This window comes from Salmo salar, chromosome ssa03, assembly GCF_905237065.1.
Source record: "Salmo salar chromosome ssa03, Ssal_v3.1, whole genome shotgun sequence".
NCBI classification, from domain to species: domain Eukaryota; kingdom Metazoa; phylum Chordata; class Actinopteri; order Salmoniformes; family Salmonidae; genus Salmo; species Salmo salar.
This window is the reverse complement of record NC_059444.1, coordinates 36,361,413-36,378,913: the sequence shown is the minus strand read 5'-3', so window position 1 is coordinate 36,378,913 and position 17,501 is coordinate 36,361,413.

Here is a 17,501-nt window from a genome sequence, read left to right as displayed (position 1 = left end):
GGTCTGAATACTTAAGTCAGTGGAATATTTCAATTGTTTTTTAGTAATAAATTAAGAAATGTCAACCACAAAAAATGTTTGCTTTGTCAATATGGGTATTGTTGTATAGATTGAGGGGGGGGGGGGGAATCATACATTTTAGAATAAGGCTGTAACCTAACAAAATGCGGAAAAAGTCAAGGGGTCTGAATACTTTCCAAAGGCACTGTATATACTTGTTGGGTTGGGACTGGTGGGGGGGTCAGTGCCTGGCTTTTGACCATTCCTTTTGATTCCTCATGTCTAACTCATTGTTTGAAGAAAGTGTGGCCCAATTTGGATGTTTGGTACTATATTGAATAAATATTATATGAATCCTATAAATTAAAATGCCCAATTTGGATGCAATCAATTAGCTTTCAAAAATATAATGTTGCACGAATGCTAATCTTATGTTTCTAACAGAAATGATTTCAGAACAATCTATGATGGTTGATGTCTACCCTCTTTCCTCTGCTTTTTGAGGTGGAACGACCATAGTGCTACTTTGTTCCTAAAGTGGTGTGATAAAAACATACTGCTACGATGACTTGGGCCTCCTCTCAGTGAGACCAACCCGTCCTGTCGTGCTGAAGGCATGTGGTGGTGTGTGGGTCATCGTTCCCCTGCCTCTCTCGCTCTGTCTGGGGTGTAGTCCGGAATGTTGGACCAGGCCCCTGTGCACTTGTCTGGCCATCTGGCTGCATTCATGTCAGTGTGAGGGATTATGTATTTTAGGGCATGATTACGCCATGAGGCATCTGCCTCGCCTATCCCATGATTCCCATCGCTGGAGGCAATGAACAGCTGTTGGGGTGATTTTGTTGTATTAACCCACCACCCTTCCCCATAAGAGGATTATTAGACATTGTATTATTACCATATGTGTTAAACAAGCTACCGATTGCCTGTGTTGGCTGCCTTTGCCTGGTGAGAGGTTTGTGTCTTTCCAGGCTTCTATGGTGTAGTCTAGTCTGGGGATCAGTGGTGACGCTACAGTGAGTTTATCAAAACACGGGCGGACTGCTGTAGACCAGCATGAGGATCAGTCCTGTTCAGCATTCCTATTGGATGATCTCCCCGAGTTCTTGCACCACATCCTGCACTCTGAGGTGCTACGACCTGTCGTGCCCTGGCATCCCTGTGCATGTTACTCTTTCCACTTCAAAAAAGAAACTATTACGCCAAAAGTATGTATCTGAAACAGTGGGAGGGGTGTGTGTGTGTGTGTGTGTGTGAAAAGAGGAATTGATCATTAGACCTAAATGTACTTTTTTTTGTGTGGTGATATGATGAATAGTTATGTTGTTGTGTACTGGGGGGGGAAGAGGAGGTTGTCAGTAAAAATCTGAAGCCCCAAATGTTACTTTACTACTCTCCCTTTTTATCTGCGTGGTGCAATACCTCAATTTTTACAAATGCCATTACTTGGCTGCATAGCTATTCTCCAAGGATGATATTTTCTATGTATTGCATTCTTGGCGTTTAATCACAGGGTTCTGTGCCTCCTAGACCCTGAGCTTTGTGACGGTTATGCTGATATATTCAATGAGAATGTTTAAGGTCACCACAGTGATATCTGCATCCCAAGATATGGACAATTTGCCTTCTTTTTGGTATAATAGAACAATTACATTTATTTATTAAAGTGTAAATATGTATTGCAATTCAAACTGGCTTGGTCTTTGTCTGTTCATTTTACTGTTTCTAAGCTCCAATCTTTTGTATGTCTCAAAGTTGGTTTTATATGTATTTTTTACAATAAATATACTTTTGTGCCCTGTTTTGTCAATGTCCTTGTTTAGGTGTTTGAGCACTGTTAATAACTATTTTATGGCATGTTTGGTAATGGTCTTTGCCAAATAGGCAATGCTGACTGCTGTGACAGATTCACAGTTATCTACTGTAAATGACTAGCCTACATAGAAAACTAGCATATCTATTTTTTTTCAACCATGTGAAATGTTATATTCCTTCCTGCGTTCATTGGATTTAAAAAATATGGTACTGGTTACTCAATCCTTTAAAGACGTCTTCTGGGGATTCAAAAAAAAAGAACTTTTCTTGGTGAGAAGCGATATCCCAAGTATAAAACAGTAAAGCACACACAAAAAGGGTAAAACAATGTTTTGAGCAAAATGTTTTGTTGCACACATTGCACCGACTGTGGCTCTCCTTTACAAGTATTTTTGAATGATTACCTCATCTCTATACCCCACAAATACAATTATCTGTATTGTTCCAAACACAGATTCAACCTCAAAGACCTATTGGTAGATGAGTTAAAAAAAAAAAAAAAAGCATCAATACACCCAGTCACTAAAGATACAGGTGTCCTTCCTAACTCAGTTGCCGGAGAGGAAGGAAACCGCTCAGGGATTTAACCATGAGGCCTATGGTGACTTTAAAACAGTTAGAGTTTAATGGCTGTAATAGGAGATAACAGAGGATGGATCATCAATATTGTAGTTACTCCAGTGAGTGAAAAGGAAGCCTGTACAGAATAAAAATACTCCAAAACATGCATCCTGTTTTCAACAAAAAAAATAGCAAAATAATTCACTTTTTGGTGGCTGCATCATGTTATATGGGTATTCTTGCAATCGTTAAGGACTAGGGAAATAAACGAAATGCATCTAAACACAGGCAAAATCCTTGAGAAAAGCCTGGTTCAGTCTCCTTTTCACCAGACACTGGGAGATGAATTCACCTTTCAGCAGGACAAAAACCTAAAACAGAAGGCCAAATCTACACTGGAGTTTTTACTTAAATCTACTTGATAATCTATGGCAAGAATTGTTGTGTAGCCCTGATCAACAACCAATTTGACAGAGCTTGAAGAATTTTTAAAAGAATAATAGGCAAATGTTCCACAATCCAGTGTGGAATGCTCTGTCACCAGAAAGACACACAGCTGTCATCGCTGCCATTGGTGCTTCTACAAAGTAGATTCAGGGGTGTGAATACTTATGTAAATGAGATTTTTGTATTTCATTTAATACATTTGCAAAAATGTCTAAAAACATGTTTTCACTTTATCATTAAGGGGTATTGTGTGTAGATGGGTGAGATTTTTTTTTCCAGACTATTCAGACTGTAACAACAAAATGTAGAATAGGTCAAGGGGTATGAATACTTTCTGAAGGCACTGTATGATCTATCACTTAAGCTGTGTTCACATTGGCAGTGATTCAAATCCAATATATTTTCATATCCGATATCCGATTCAAATCTGTTATTTTTTCTTAAGTCTGAATTGTTCACAAACAAATGAGTGAATGTGCTAGAAAGCTGAACAGCAATAGTACCTAGCTAGCTAGTTCATTGCTGTGGCTAGCTAGCTAGTTGACTGCTGTGGCTAGCTCGCTAGTTGGCTGCTGTGACTAGCCTAAAAGGACTTGTTTTGAAAGTTGGATCATCTTACATTTACATTTACATTTTAGTAATTTAGCAGACGCTCTTATCCAGAGCGACTTACAGTGGTGAATGCATACATTTCATACAATTTCATACATTTTTTTTTTTTTTTCTGTGCTGGCCCCCCGTGGGAATCGAACCCACAACCCTGGTGTTGCAAACACCATGCTCTACCAACTGAGCTACAGGGAAGGCTTTGAGGCTTTAAATGTGTTCTTACCCTATGATTTTGAGCATTCAAAGCAACTGGGGAACGTCCATGGCATGTATTGTTGTCACCTTAGCTTGCTACATAACTTCTGAGCGATAGGAACCCTGAGCACCACCACCAGTCAGCCTACCCTACTGCGCACACACTCATCGTTATTATGACAACAAGCGTAGCCTTGTCAACAAATGAATGCTGTCTGAATACACACAAATTCTATTTGGTCACTTGTAACTTGCTGTTTGGACAGTCGGTAGTCCAAAATGGATTTGAAAAACTACATTGATTTGAGCATTAAGGCCTGCAGGGTGAACAAGGCCTTAGTTCACCATCACTGTCAGTGACATTTCAGTTCTGGAAATAACCCAAAAGGGCACAGGCTGCTAAAGGTGAAGGTAGAAGTTCCAGTTTCTCAGTCTGAGTCAAACAGCAAAGCAGTCTGTGTGTAGGCTAGCCGCTAGATCATCACTCAACCTCACAGGAAGTACAGTGCGGTAATTGAGGTTCAGCACAAGTGAAACCCAGGTATAAAGAAGGTAAGTGCTCAGTTAGTCATCTCCCAATTGGTCCACTACTTCAATGACAGAACTAAGATGACATCATTTTGGGGTTGTCAAAAATCTCCTGTTGGTAGCAGATGATGTGCCAGTTTGGACAAAATAATTAAATAAATTGGACAACACAAACATATGATCTAATTGTGTATGAATGCTGTAGTAAAATAAGGGATTTAATCTTTTTGGGGTTAGTTTTCCAGTTGTCATTTGTAAAAGATAAAATGCAAATTATAATATTTTATTTTAGAAGGAAAGATATTTACATTTTTGAATTCAGTTTATCCCAGTGGTTTGACCTACTGATTCCTGTTATTGAGAACTGTAGTTACTGAGAAATATCTGCGTTCACACACATCTATAGACAAAACAACGTCTCAGTGAGAACACTAATACAAAACATTCCTTGGTAATATTAACATACACATTATGCTGATTTGGTCATAAATGCAAGGATGTTATTGTTGCATCATTGTTCTGACATGTAACTGTTACATTTCTTTATGAAGGTTTACTCAATTCCAGGTTCCTCATGTGGACAGTGGAAACCCCCAGGCTAGTATCTCACATCTCTTTTCTCACAGGCCTTTTGATATCATCTAAGCCCTCTATATTTTCCTCCAAACATCAGTCTCTTCCAACCCACTCCTCTTCACACTACGCTCTCGCTCAGAATGACAGATGCACAGAACTACCCCACGCCCACAGAGGCTCAGAATGCCCTACTCTACCCCCCAGTCCTGTACCCACTACAGGCATGGGTGGACTTCGAACCCCTCCCACCTGGAGAGTGTAACCATGTGGCAGAGCCAGGTAACTATCCTGTTCTGCAATAGCAAGGAAAGAGGGGAAACTGTCATGCTGGTGGATTATTAATGTCTTTCCTCATTACTGCCAATTACAATAAAATGTTAATGCAAAATTTAACATTTCTGCTGGAATAATGTATGTCCGTTGAATTCACTTGTTGGGTTACATGACCACTGAAAAGTCTGCAAAGTCACTACAATATTCCAGTGTTGTCATGGCCAATAATATGAGACTGTTGTTCTGTCACTCACAAAGGATCCTCTCCACCAGAGAGTGACAGATGCCATCCTATTGGTGTCATCTTTTGATGACGAGACAATATGGAAGCCTTATATCAGAAAGGTTTATACTGATATGTTTGAGAGATTTGGTCTTGGAGCCCTAAGTTTCTTGGTAACCTCCCAAGTATACCTCCCAAGGGGCTAATGGTAACCCTGTCTTTCTACCTGTGCAAGTGTTCAGTGTTGTGACCCTGCAGTTGCTGGTGACCTTCAGCATTGTGTGTGTACACTTTCTCCGGTATGGTGGGGGCAGCGATGCAGAGCAACATATGGACAATTTTTCTATTATTTCTCCATGTTCTATCTCTGCATTGTTGGGAAGGACCCGTAAGTAAGCATTGTACTGTTAAGTTCACACCAGTTGTTTACGACACGTGACAAATAACATTTGATTTACCTCAGCTCCTCCATCCTGTTTACTTCAGTGGCCATCTGCCTCATCTGCTGCAGCTCATTTAGCAGTAGCCATCCCTGGAACCTGGTGGGTCACACGCACGCACAAACACATAAACACAACCCCATCACAACTAGCTAGACCAGCGACTGACAAACTGGCCCATGCAAAGTCACTAAGTAATACTGAAGTGTGGGTTAGACTTAATTGAGCTCTAGGTTTATCTGTTCACTTATAGATATAAACTATACAATAGTTTTTTTTTAGATGTGTTCATACACATTATTTAAAAAGTGAAGTTACCGGTGATGCTTATAAGTGTACCTTACTGTATTCACAGTTCCCTATTGGCTAATGCCAAATACATTCTCCTAGAACTTAGTTGCATGACTAATGAGAACAACCGTCTTTGATCTTGCTTTGATTCTATCACTACTTGAACACAATGATAGGATAAAGTGAGATTTGGGATTGAGTGAGTGGTATTTTAAGTGTTATGGTGTGCATACTGCCTCTAGTCAGTGGTCGCTCTCAGCCTTTCCTACATGGTCAGCACTGTGGCCTCATTCCCCGACACCACTGCTGTAGTCATCGCCATGGGAGCAACAGTGGTCATCTCCTTCACCATCATCATCTTCTCAGCCCAGGTCAGACTGTTTTTTTCAAATCACTAAAAACATGATATTATGCTTAATTCCAAATCGACCATACCACATCAGTTTGTGGTCAGGCTGACCCCCCGGTGACCTAGCTTATTGGACAACAAATACCATATTGCCCAGGGTCGCTTTGGAATTCAGAAATAAAAGTTACTCACTCCTCTCTTTGGTCTGCAGACATTACAAAGCGTGGACTTCACGCGTTGTAATGGCATCCTGCTGGTGCTGGGGCAGTGGACCTTCTCATGTTCAGCTTCTTCTGCTGTTTCTACTACTCCAATGTGCTGCAGATAGTCTATGGATCTCTGGGAGCCCTGCCCTTCTCACTGATATAGAACTCACTCAATGTTATATCTCCTTTTATTAGGTTCTTTCTGTTTATGCAGCCTTGTAGCCAGAATGAATACCTCCATCTATTGCACCCTAAACCCTTTCTTTCCTCCATCACCTTTTCCCTCCTGGTGATTGACTGCCAGCTGGTAATGGGCAGGCAGAAGTATGCCCTGGATCCAGAGGAGTATGTATTTGCTGCCCTGATCCTGTACATCATAAACATATTCCACAGAAATGAAACGATACAAGCAGACACATGTTTCCCTGATTGATCTGGATGAAGCACATCCCTGCTATTTTGAGTGTCAGATGTTTGCACTTTGGTTGCCAGGTATCCAACAGTGCTGTGTTTGGAAACATGTGTTGAATACCTGAGAAGTGACTACTACCCAATACTGAGAAGTGACCCACTCAGCTCCACTGGTTGCAGATCTGTCCCGCAGCATTGGGTAGTAGTCTATGAGACGCTTCACCATTACAATGAGTTCACGGCTGCATGGATACTGGAAGTCATCCCCTGCCGCTCTCTCAATGGAAATCATGCTTGTTACTGTATTCCTGATTAATCAACAGCGAAGATCTTTGGAAAGGATATAGTCTCCTTGTCCAGCACGCTGTTTTTCAAAAAAGGTTATTCTTGATTGCTCCAACTCTGTGTCTGTGTATATGACATACTGTGGGCTGACAAGCTGTACAGTTCTGGTGGCACCATGTTGGTCTCTTGGGTTTGGAGAGGGGTGGGGGGATGGGGGGGCAGTAGAGAGTGGAAGGGGGTGGAGGAGGAGGAGGGAAAGGGGGTGGGAGTGGGGCTGAAATCATAGGTCCCAGAGGAGGTGACTGGTCTACACAGGTCTGATTCTTAACCCTGTATAAGACATACATTTATTCAATGGTAATTATAAAGGCAAAGAACACCACAACCTAACAGCAAACACCAAAACAACTACATCTTTAGATACATGTATTGTAATGATGGCCAGGAAATGCTTCTTTGATAACAGGAAACACTGCCTGCATGGTTAGATTAAATGTCTCCCAAATGTCAAAATCTAACATTACCTAATTTTCACCATGATTAAGTCGCCAAATGGTTCTCCTTCTGAAGAAGTGCTCTGGTCCGGGAAAGAGATCACGTAAATCCTCCTTATTGAGACTGGGAAGCATGTCTGCACTGATATTAGCAGCTGAAAAACACATTTAACCACTTGTAAATAGTTAAGTAATTAGCAACTAATACATAATTTATAGACACAAAGTGTCAGGTTAATATAGGTTATGAGACATTAGCATACTGTCTTCCCTTTCCAGTTAATGCAGGAATGATTTACCAAGCTAGCTAATGTTAGCTATCAAAATTAGACTACCAGTATATCATTAACGTTGACGTTAATTACTTTGAACCAAAAGATAGTGCAAGCTAATGAAACTAACGTTAACGCTAAATTGTCATCCATATTGAAAACCTTAGTTACGTTAATCTTTGCTTGCCTAGCTAAGATTGTAGATAATGACTGACACGTCGATAATTTAGCTTCGCCGTTTTTGGCGCCCTTTCTATTTATTTTCTATTGTCAGTGGAGGGGGCGCCAAAGACGGTGAAGCTGGATAATCGATGGTGTCAGTCATTAGGGCACATTTACACCTTATTAACACTATTTCTGGCAATAAAGCACTATCAATCTAACCAAAGTTCAAGTGTTTTCAACGAATGGCCGTTCGTGCAGTTATTAACTGCTAACAGTCAACGTTATTTAGGTAAAATTAGCATGCTTACTAGGTATGCCAATTTTCCAATTCAAATGAAGTTAGCTAAAATTAGCTTGCTAAGGAGAAAGGTAGACGGGTATAAACAAATTAACATTACCTTTCAATTCTGCGTTTGATATATGATCCATGCCAGGATATGTGTCATCCATTCCATCTTCATTCATGGTTTTGTTAGTTGACTCAAAGATTTGGACCATCTTTGACTTTTTATTTATAGTCCTCCCTAATGTAGCTAGATAATGTGAGGAACGTATGTCAGTTAAGTAATATCACACGGGGGAGTGCTGAACATCAGCATGGCTGTGATTCGGTCTTAGGTACGAGGCTGCAGGCCGAGTGCCGAAGAGAATAATATTCAGTATAACAGCACGACCTCGAGTGTGATACTGCTTTTATACAACAGTTCTTCAAGCGCCATTAATTAGCTAACAGTAATAAGCGACAAAAGATTATGATTTGTTTATTTATTTAATAATTTATTTGGCTCGGCCAACACACAAAGTTCCACAACTGGACTGGGACTGGACTCTTGCGAAGCACCACATAAACATTTTCCTGCACACTAGCTTGCTACTTTGTGTAGGTCTACACACGGAGAAAAACAACGTATGACATGTATGCATTCACTACTGTAAGTCGCTCTGGATAAGAGCGTCTGCTAAATGACTAAAATGTAAATGTAATATTCCTCTACCTGCTCATCCTAATGGGAGGCTCTGGCAAATAATCAACTCATGGATGATTAACATACTGTACCATGACACTCATTTCTAGCTACAGCTTTTAGCTCTCCAAACACGCATACAAAGTTTATTTATTTTTACATATTTGTCGAGCTCTTACAGAATTACTTTGTCTTGTTTTTGTTATCAATACATGAAGAGCAATAGCTTATGTAAATACAACCTTCATTTCATTTTTTTACATTAGAAAGACACATTATGGGTGACATTTGACAACATAAAAAAGCTGTGCTGATATCAAAACAAGCTGTATCCAATCAAGTTGTAGAAACATCTCAAGGACAATCAATGGGAACAGGATGCCCCTGAGCTCAATTTCAAGTCGCAATACTGAATACTTACGTAAATATGGTATTTATGTTTTTATTTTTAATACATTTGAAAACATTTCTAAACACCTGTTTTTGCTTTGTCGTTGTTGGGTATTGTGTGTAGATTGACATTTTAGAATAAGGCTGTAACTTAACAAAATTTTGAAAAAGTCAAGGTGTCTGAATACTTTCCCAATGCGTTGTATATACTGTATATACAATACACACAGTACCAGACAAAAGTTTGGACACCTACTCATTCAAGGGTTTTTCTTCATTTTTACTATTTTCTACATTGTGGAATAATAGTGAAGACATCAAAACTATGAAATAACACATATGGAATCATGTAGTAACCAACAAAGTGTTAAACAAATCAAAATATATTTTATATTTGAGATTCTTCAAAGTAGCCACCCTTTGCATTGATGACAGCTTTGCACACTCTTGGCATTCTCTCAACCAGCTTCATCTGGAATGCTTTTCCAACAGTCTTGAAGGAGTTCCCACATTTGCTGAGCACTTGTTGGCTGCTTTTCCTTCACTCTGCGGTCCAACTCATCCCAAACCATCTCAATTGGGTTGAGGTTTGGTGATTGTGGAGGCCAGGTAATCTGGAATAGCCTTCATTTCTCAGAACAAGAATAGATTTACGAGTTTCAGGAGAAAGTATTTGTTTCTGGCCATTTTGAGCCTGTAATCAAACCCACAAATGCTGACGCTCCAGATACTCAACTAGTCTAAAGAAGGCCATTTTTATTGCTTCTTTAATCAAGACAACAGTTTTCAGGTGTGCTAACATAATTGCAAAAGGGTTTTCTAATGATTAATTAGCCTTTTAAAATGACAAACTTGGATTAGCTAAAACAACGTGCCATTGGAACACAGGAGTGATGGTTACTGATAATGAGCCTCTGTACGCCTATGCAGATATTCCATTAAAAAAATCAGCCGTTTCCAGCTACAATAGTCATTTACGAAATTAACAATGTCTACACTGTATTTCTGATCAATTTGATGTTATTTTAATGGACAAAAAATGTGCTTTTCATTCAAAAACAAGGACATCTGTAAGTGACCCCAAACTTTTGAACGGTAGTGTATATATATCTACAATATATACAGTTGAAGTCGGAAGTTTACATACACTTAAGTTGGAGTCATTAAAACTTGTTTTTCAACCACTCCACAAATTTCCTGTGAACAAACTATAGTTTTGGCAAGTTGGTTAAGACATCTACTTTGTGCATGACACAAGTAATTTTTCCAACAATTGTTTACAGCCAGAGTATTTCACTGATAATTCACTGTATCACAATTCCAGTGTGTCAGAAGTTTACATTTGCTAAGTTGACTGTGCCTTTAAACAGCTTGGAAAATTCCAGAAAATGATGTCATGGCTTTAGAAGCTTCTGATAGGCTAATTGACATCATTTGAGTTAATTGGAGGTGTACCTGTGGATGTATTTCAAGGCCTACCTTTAAACTCAGTGCCTCTTTGCTTGACAACATGGGGAAATCAAAAGAAATCAGCCAAGACCTGACTGATTAGGATCAAGAAGGTCATTCTGAGAGAGATAGCAGGAGAGCTGGCCAAGGACGGCACGTTCAAGAGTTTTGGAGAGAAAAGAAAGAATGAAGAAGACTTCAATCCTATAGAAAATTTGTGGGCAGAACTGAAAAAGCGTGTGCAAGCAAGGAGGCCTACAAACCAGACTCAGTTACACCAGCTCTGTCAGGAGGAATGGGCCAAAATTCACCCAACTTATTGTGGGAAGCTTGTGGAAGGCTACCCAAAACGTTTGACCCAAGTTAATTAAACAATTGAAAGGCAATGCTACCAAATACTAATTGAGTGTATGTAAACTTCTGACCCACTGGAAATGTGATGAAAGAAATAAAAGTTGAAATAAATCATTCTCTCTACAAATATTCTGACATTTCACATTCTTAAAATAGTGGTTATCCTAACTGACCTAAGACAGGGAATTTTTACTAGGATTAAATGTCAGGAATTGTGAAAAACGTAATTTAAATATATTTGGGTAAGGTGGTGTATGTAAACTTCCGACTTCAACTGTATATATATATATTTTTTTTTGCTAAAAATGTGGGGCTCAAAACAGGTGCCCTGAATGACGGGTCGCCACTGATACCAACGTACGTTGTCACAACACAATTGATTGGCTCAAACGCATTAAGAAGGACAGAAATTCCACAAATTAACTTTTAACAAGGCACACCTGTTCATTGAAATGCATTCCAGGCTGTCATCAAGGCAAAGGTTGGCTACTTTGAAGAATCTCAAATATAAAATCTATTTTAATTTGTTTAACACTTTTTTGCTTACTTCGTGATTCCATATGTCTTATTTCATAGTTTTGATGTCTTCTATTATTCTACAATGTTGAAAATAGTAAAAATAAAGAAAAACCCTTAAATGAGTAAATGACTGGTTCTGTAAATACGGTGCGTTCAAAAGTATTCAGACCCCTTGACTTTTTCCACATTTTGTTACGTTAAAGCCTTTTTCTAAAATTGATTAAATTGTAGTCCCCCTCCCCATTAATCTACAAACAATACCCTACAAAGATAAAGCAAAAACTGTTAGATATTTTTGCTAATTGATTTAAAATAAAAAATGGAAATATACATTTACATAAGTATTCAGACCCTTTACTCAGTATTTTGTTGAAGCACCTATGGCAGCGATTACAGCATTGAGTCTTCTTAGGTATGATGCCACAAGCTTGGCACCTGTATTTGGGGAGTTTCTCCCATTCTTCTCTGCGTATCCTCTCAAGCTCTGTCAGGTTGGATGGGGAGCATCACTGCACAGCTATTTTCAGGTCTCTTCAGAGATGTTCGATCGGGTTCATTTCCAGGCTCTGGCTGTCCCAAAGCCACTCCTGCGTTGTCTTGACTGTGGGCTTAGGGTCGTTGTCCTGTTGGAAGGTGAACCTTCGCCCCAGTCTAAGGTCCAATAGCGCTCTGGAGCAGGTTATCATCAAGGATCTCTCTGTACTTTGCACCTTTCCCTTGATCCTGACTATTCTCCCAGTCCCTGCTCCTGAAAATAATCCCCACAGCATGATGCTGCCACCACCATGCTTCACAGTAGGAATGGTGCCAGGTTTCCTCCAGACGTGACTCTTGGCATTCAGGCCAAATAGTTCAATCTTGGTTTCGTCACACCAGAGAACCTTGTTTCTCATGGTCTGAGAGTCCTTTAGGTGCCTTTTGGCAAACTCCAAACGGGCTAATCCTGCTTAACAGGCGGGCGGGCCTGCCCTGGGAAGGAGTGCTCAGTGCTGATGTCCACGCCCACTGTATGTGCTTCCGGTGATGAGTTGGGCAGACCGCACCACCGTCTGGAGAGTCCTGCAGATGCGGACGGTGCAGTTACTGTACCAGGCCGTGATACAGCCCAACAGGATACTCTCAATGGTGCATCTGTAAAACTTGTTGAGGGTCTCAGGGGCCCTCCACCACTGCTGTGATGCCCACCAGACCATCCAGTGAGGCTCCCAGGAGCCCAGACCCTGTGACCCAAACCTCTGACTCCTGCACATCCATCCCGGTAGCCATTTTGAATGCCTTGATGCCCTCATCTTCGTTATCTGTGCCCCACTTTACGGACAACACACTTTTAAGCAGCAACGGATTAACACGCTTGGCCCTAACCACTGCTCCATAATTGCTGGCTGTCAACCTCCCTCTCGTTATGGTGTGCCAGTTGGGGTTTGTGCGCTGTCCAACTGTTGCCTGCCATATAGCCTCCTTCTGCTCCACCGACAGCACCATGCCAGCCAGGATGCCTGCATGCCGCAGGTGCTCTTGTTTTTTTAACTATGTCCGGTACAGACAGAGATTACAGGGAGGGTAGCGGTTGTTCTGACTCAGGTTCAAGGAGACATACCATCCCACTGAACCTGCCCCGGAGGCAGATCCTTAGACACTGAAGATTCTTCTCTCTGGGCTCATCGGGACAGGTCCTCCACTGACTGCACCTGGTTGGGCACGGCTGGCTTCCCTCACTCGCATTCCACATCCGTATGGCCGATATTGTGAACAACCAAAATAGGCTGCATGGCTACACTTCTGAGCTCCACGGAGGCATTCGCATGTGGTAGAGAGAATCTGCCAACAGGAAGGATGTTAAGTGCCACATGCCTTTCAATGCATTACTTTGAACACCTTCAAATGCATTTGTTGTAAGAAACGTGCTATATAAATACAGTTTGATTTGACTGATGACATTACAGCTGTAGAATATTTAATCAACTGTCTCTTGAATTGATAATTTAGGATTTTATCACTTGACATATGTCAAGTGATAAAATCCTAAGTTGTCAATTCAAAGTTTATGGAAAAACTGCAGTTTTCCTCATGTGAAAACTACAGTGTTATAGTGGGAAGGATCCTATAAATCAAGACTGTTTGAATGCATGTACCACTCCAGATAAATACATACTGTGCCTTTGAAGATTTGTCTCTGGTCATTAAACTACAATACAGACTGGATGTCTTAACAAAGTCAATTCTGAATGTCAATAGATTTTTACATTCTCATCTATAGCTGCACTTCTCCACATGGCCAGACTTATAGTGGTCTTCTCCCCTTTTAATGCGCTTATGCTCATCCTTGAAAAATACCATAAGGTCTGAAATAGACACCAAAGTCGACATAGTGTACAAACAATTATCTAGGCAAAGTAATACAAAATGATTTTTGGATCTACTGCTCGGCTAACAAGCTAGCTAAAGAGTAGTCAGTGGCTAGCTAAGACAGAGAAAGGGGACGGAAGAAGTTCAACACTTTATTCAATTCCTTTCAGCACAGCACATGGATTCATCATGGATTGGGCAAGGGTCCTTGATCGTGCTGGTGAATGGTAGCTGACAGTGTCGGCTAAAAATGATGTCGGAACCATTCTGACTTCTGCCGAACCATACAGTTTGACGCAACTGGTGTGCAAGAGGTGTTAAACTAAGGCGTTGGCGGGACATATTACCGCATTCATGACTACCTTGGTTGGTTGAAAATAGAAGTACAGGCTTTGTTACCTGCAATACCTTTCAGATATTAAGAAAATGCAGAAAATCGTTGGTGGCTTTTCGAACTGGTTTGAAAGGGCTAATACTGCCATGCTACATACAGTCTAATCCCCTCTTGGCAACATTGAGACCATTACATGAACCTCTCTCTTTTTTTATCCCACCACTCTTCCCAGATAAATAAAATAGATCCCTCCTCTCTTCATTCTCTCCTGGACTTCGGTTCAGGGTTAGAAACAGCTCTCTGGTAAGAATCAGAATAAAACATAATTTCAGTTGTCTGTCTGTGTAGTGAGACCTCACATTAATATTCTTCCTCCTTTTCCCCCAGGGCATCACACTCCTTTTGGACTGATACATTGAAGGAGATGATGTGTGTGGACAACTCTGGGGCAATGAACACTATAGCAGATCGCCTTCTTAGAGGCATGCATGTCCAGTCATTCATGTCAATGTACAGACAGACAGAGATTACATAGTCATTATGCTGTCCTTTGTTGACCAGGCGGCAGCGAAAAAGATGAACCTGTCTAAGTTCCCGTCTTTGTGTCTGATTATGTGAAAGCTAACAATGTGTTGGTTTTAGTGATGATGATGATGCTGTGAATACTTTCAGGTGCAGTTTGACTTGGTGGTGGGGGACTTTCTCTGTCAGAATTGGCCAGTCAGAAGGAGAGGAAAGATATCATACTCACTCTGTGGAGAAAGACCAGCTTCTCCTGTATACAATCAGTAATATTATCAAGAATTACCCCAACCTCTTTTCTTTGAACTCTGTTCTTGTTGAAGCTGTTGGTTGAAAATGGGACCAAAGAGGGCCTCCAGATACTTATGGATACCAGATACGCACAACTTAAGGTCTCACTCTCTTAAACATATACAGTACAGTCACCTCCAAAATGATTGGCACCCTTGATAAGATTAGCAAAAACATTATGTATAAAATAAATAATAGAAATACAGAGCTATATTTTATGCAAAATAAAACGTGGGAACTATATTATTTTATACTAGCTAATACAATGGCTAAAAAAAAAAACTATCAAAAAGATAAGTGTCAAAATTATTGGCACCTATAGAAATTATTTGAAACATAATCGAACAAAATAAAAACTGCATTTACATTGTGCTTTTATAAATTATTTGTCACGACTTCTACCAAAGTCGATGCCCCTCCTTGTTCGGGTGGTGCTCGGTGGGCGACGTCACCGGTCTTCTAGCCATCATTGATCCATTTTAAATTTTCCATTGGTTTTGTCTTGTCTTCCTACACACCTGCTTCCAATCATATTCATTACATGTTGTGTATTTAACCCTCTGTTTCCCCTCATGTCCTTGTCAGAGATTGTTTGTGGTTATGTGCGCGTGTATTTTGTATTGGTGTGCGACGGGTTATTTTACCCATGTTATTTTTTTATGTACGTTGGTTTTTGGAGTTTCTTTTATCTTAATTAAACTACCCCAGTTACACCAAGTTGGTTTCTCCTGCGCCTGACTTCCCTGCCACCTACACACACGACAATGACATTATTCTCAGTTTAAGGAACTGTATTGTGGACTTCCATGGCTTCTTGTTTCACTGGTGTATAAAAATGAGGTAACACGCATGTAAAATCCCTTTGTCATACATCACCATGGGAAAGGAAATTTACACAAATGAAAAGAGAGAAATGGTTGTTGACTTTCATAAATATGGCTATGGGTAGAATATCCCACTGAAATTTCCAAAATATACCACTTACTGCTATTCGGGCAACAATTTCAGAAGTTTAAAGCCACTGGAACAGTGGAAATCTTGCCAGGTAGAGGACCCAAATAAAGGTAGTTCGGGAAGCAAAGAAAAGTCCAAGGGCCACAGTTGGAGAATTACAGAACTTGGTCGCATCTTGGGGTCACCAAGTCTCCAAATCTACAATTACACACCACCTCCATGCCAATAAAAAAGCCTTTATTGACATCAACCAACAAATGAAAACATCTGAAGTTTGCTCAACGGCATTGGCACTTGGATTGGAACAGAGTGCTATGGTCAGATGAGACGAAAATAGAGCTCTTTGGCCTCGCACACCTGCGGTGGGATTGGCATTGAAAGAAGGATGCATATGCAGAAAGAAACTCATAACTACAGTAAAATATGTTGGTGGAACTTTGATGTTATGGGACTGTTTTGCTTTCACTGCTCCTGGGGCCCTTGTTAACCTCTACGTGATCGGTGCCCCTATACCGGGATGGTTGTTGCTAACGTGCGCTAATGTGACTAGAATGACGTTGTTAGTAACATCCAACTTTCCCAGGCATAGACATGTCTTATATGTGCAGAAAACTTACATACTTGTTAATCTAACTGCACTGTCCAATTTACGGTAGCTATTGCAGTGAAAACATACCATGCTATTGTTTGAGGAGAGTGCATAACAACAAAAAACTTTTATCACGTTACTTGGTTTGATACATTCACCTCTGAAGGTAAACAATGTAGTTACATTCAGTAATCCTGCTCTGATTTGTCATCCTGAGGGTCCCAGAGATAACATGAATCATTGTTTTGTTTGATAAAATCAATTTTTATATTGAAATGTAGGAACTGGGTTCTATAGTTTGAACCCCTGCTGTTTGAAGTTATATCAAGAATATGCATATCCTTGCTTCAGGTCCTGAGCTACAGGCAGTTCGATTTGGGTATGTCATTTTACAACAAAAAAAAGGTCAATGGCATCATGAACTCTACCAAGAACATTTTAGCCAAAAACCTGGTTGCCTCTGCCAGGAGGCTGAAACTTGAATGCAAGTTAATCTTCCAGCAAGACAATGACCCCAAGCACACATAAACATCCACAAAGAAATGGTTTTGACCACAAAATCAACCTTTTGTAATGGCCATCTCAGTCTCCGGACTTGAATCCCATTGAAAGCCTGTGGTTTAAATTAAAGAGTCCATAAGTGAAGAC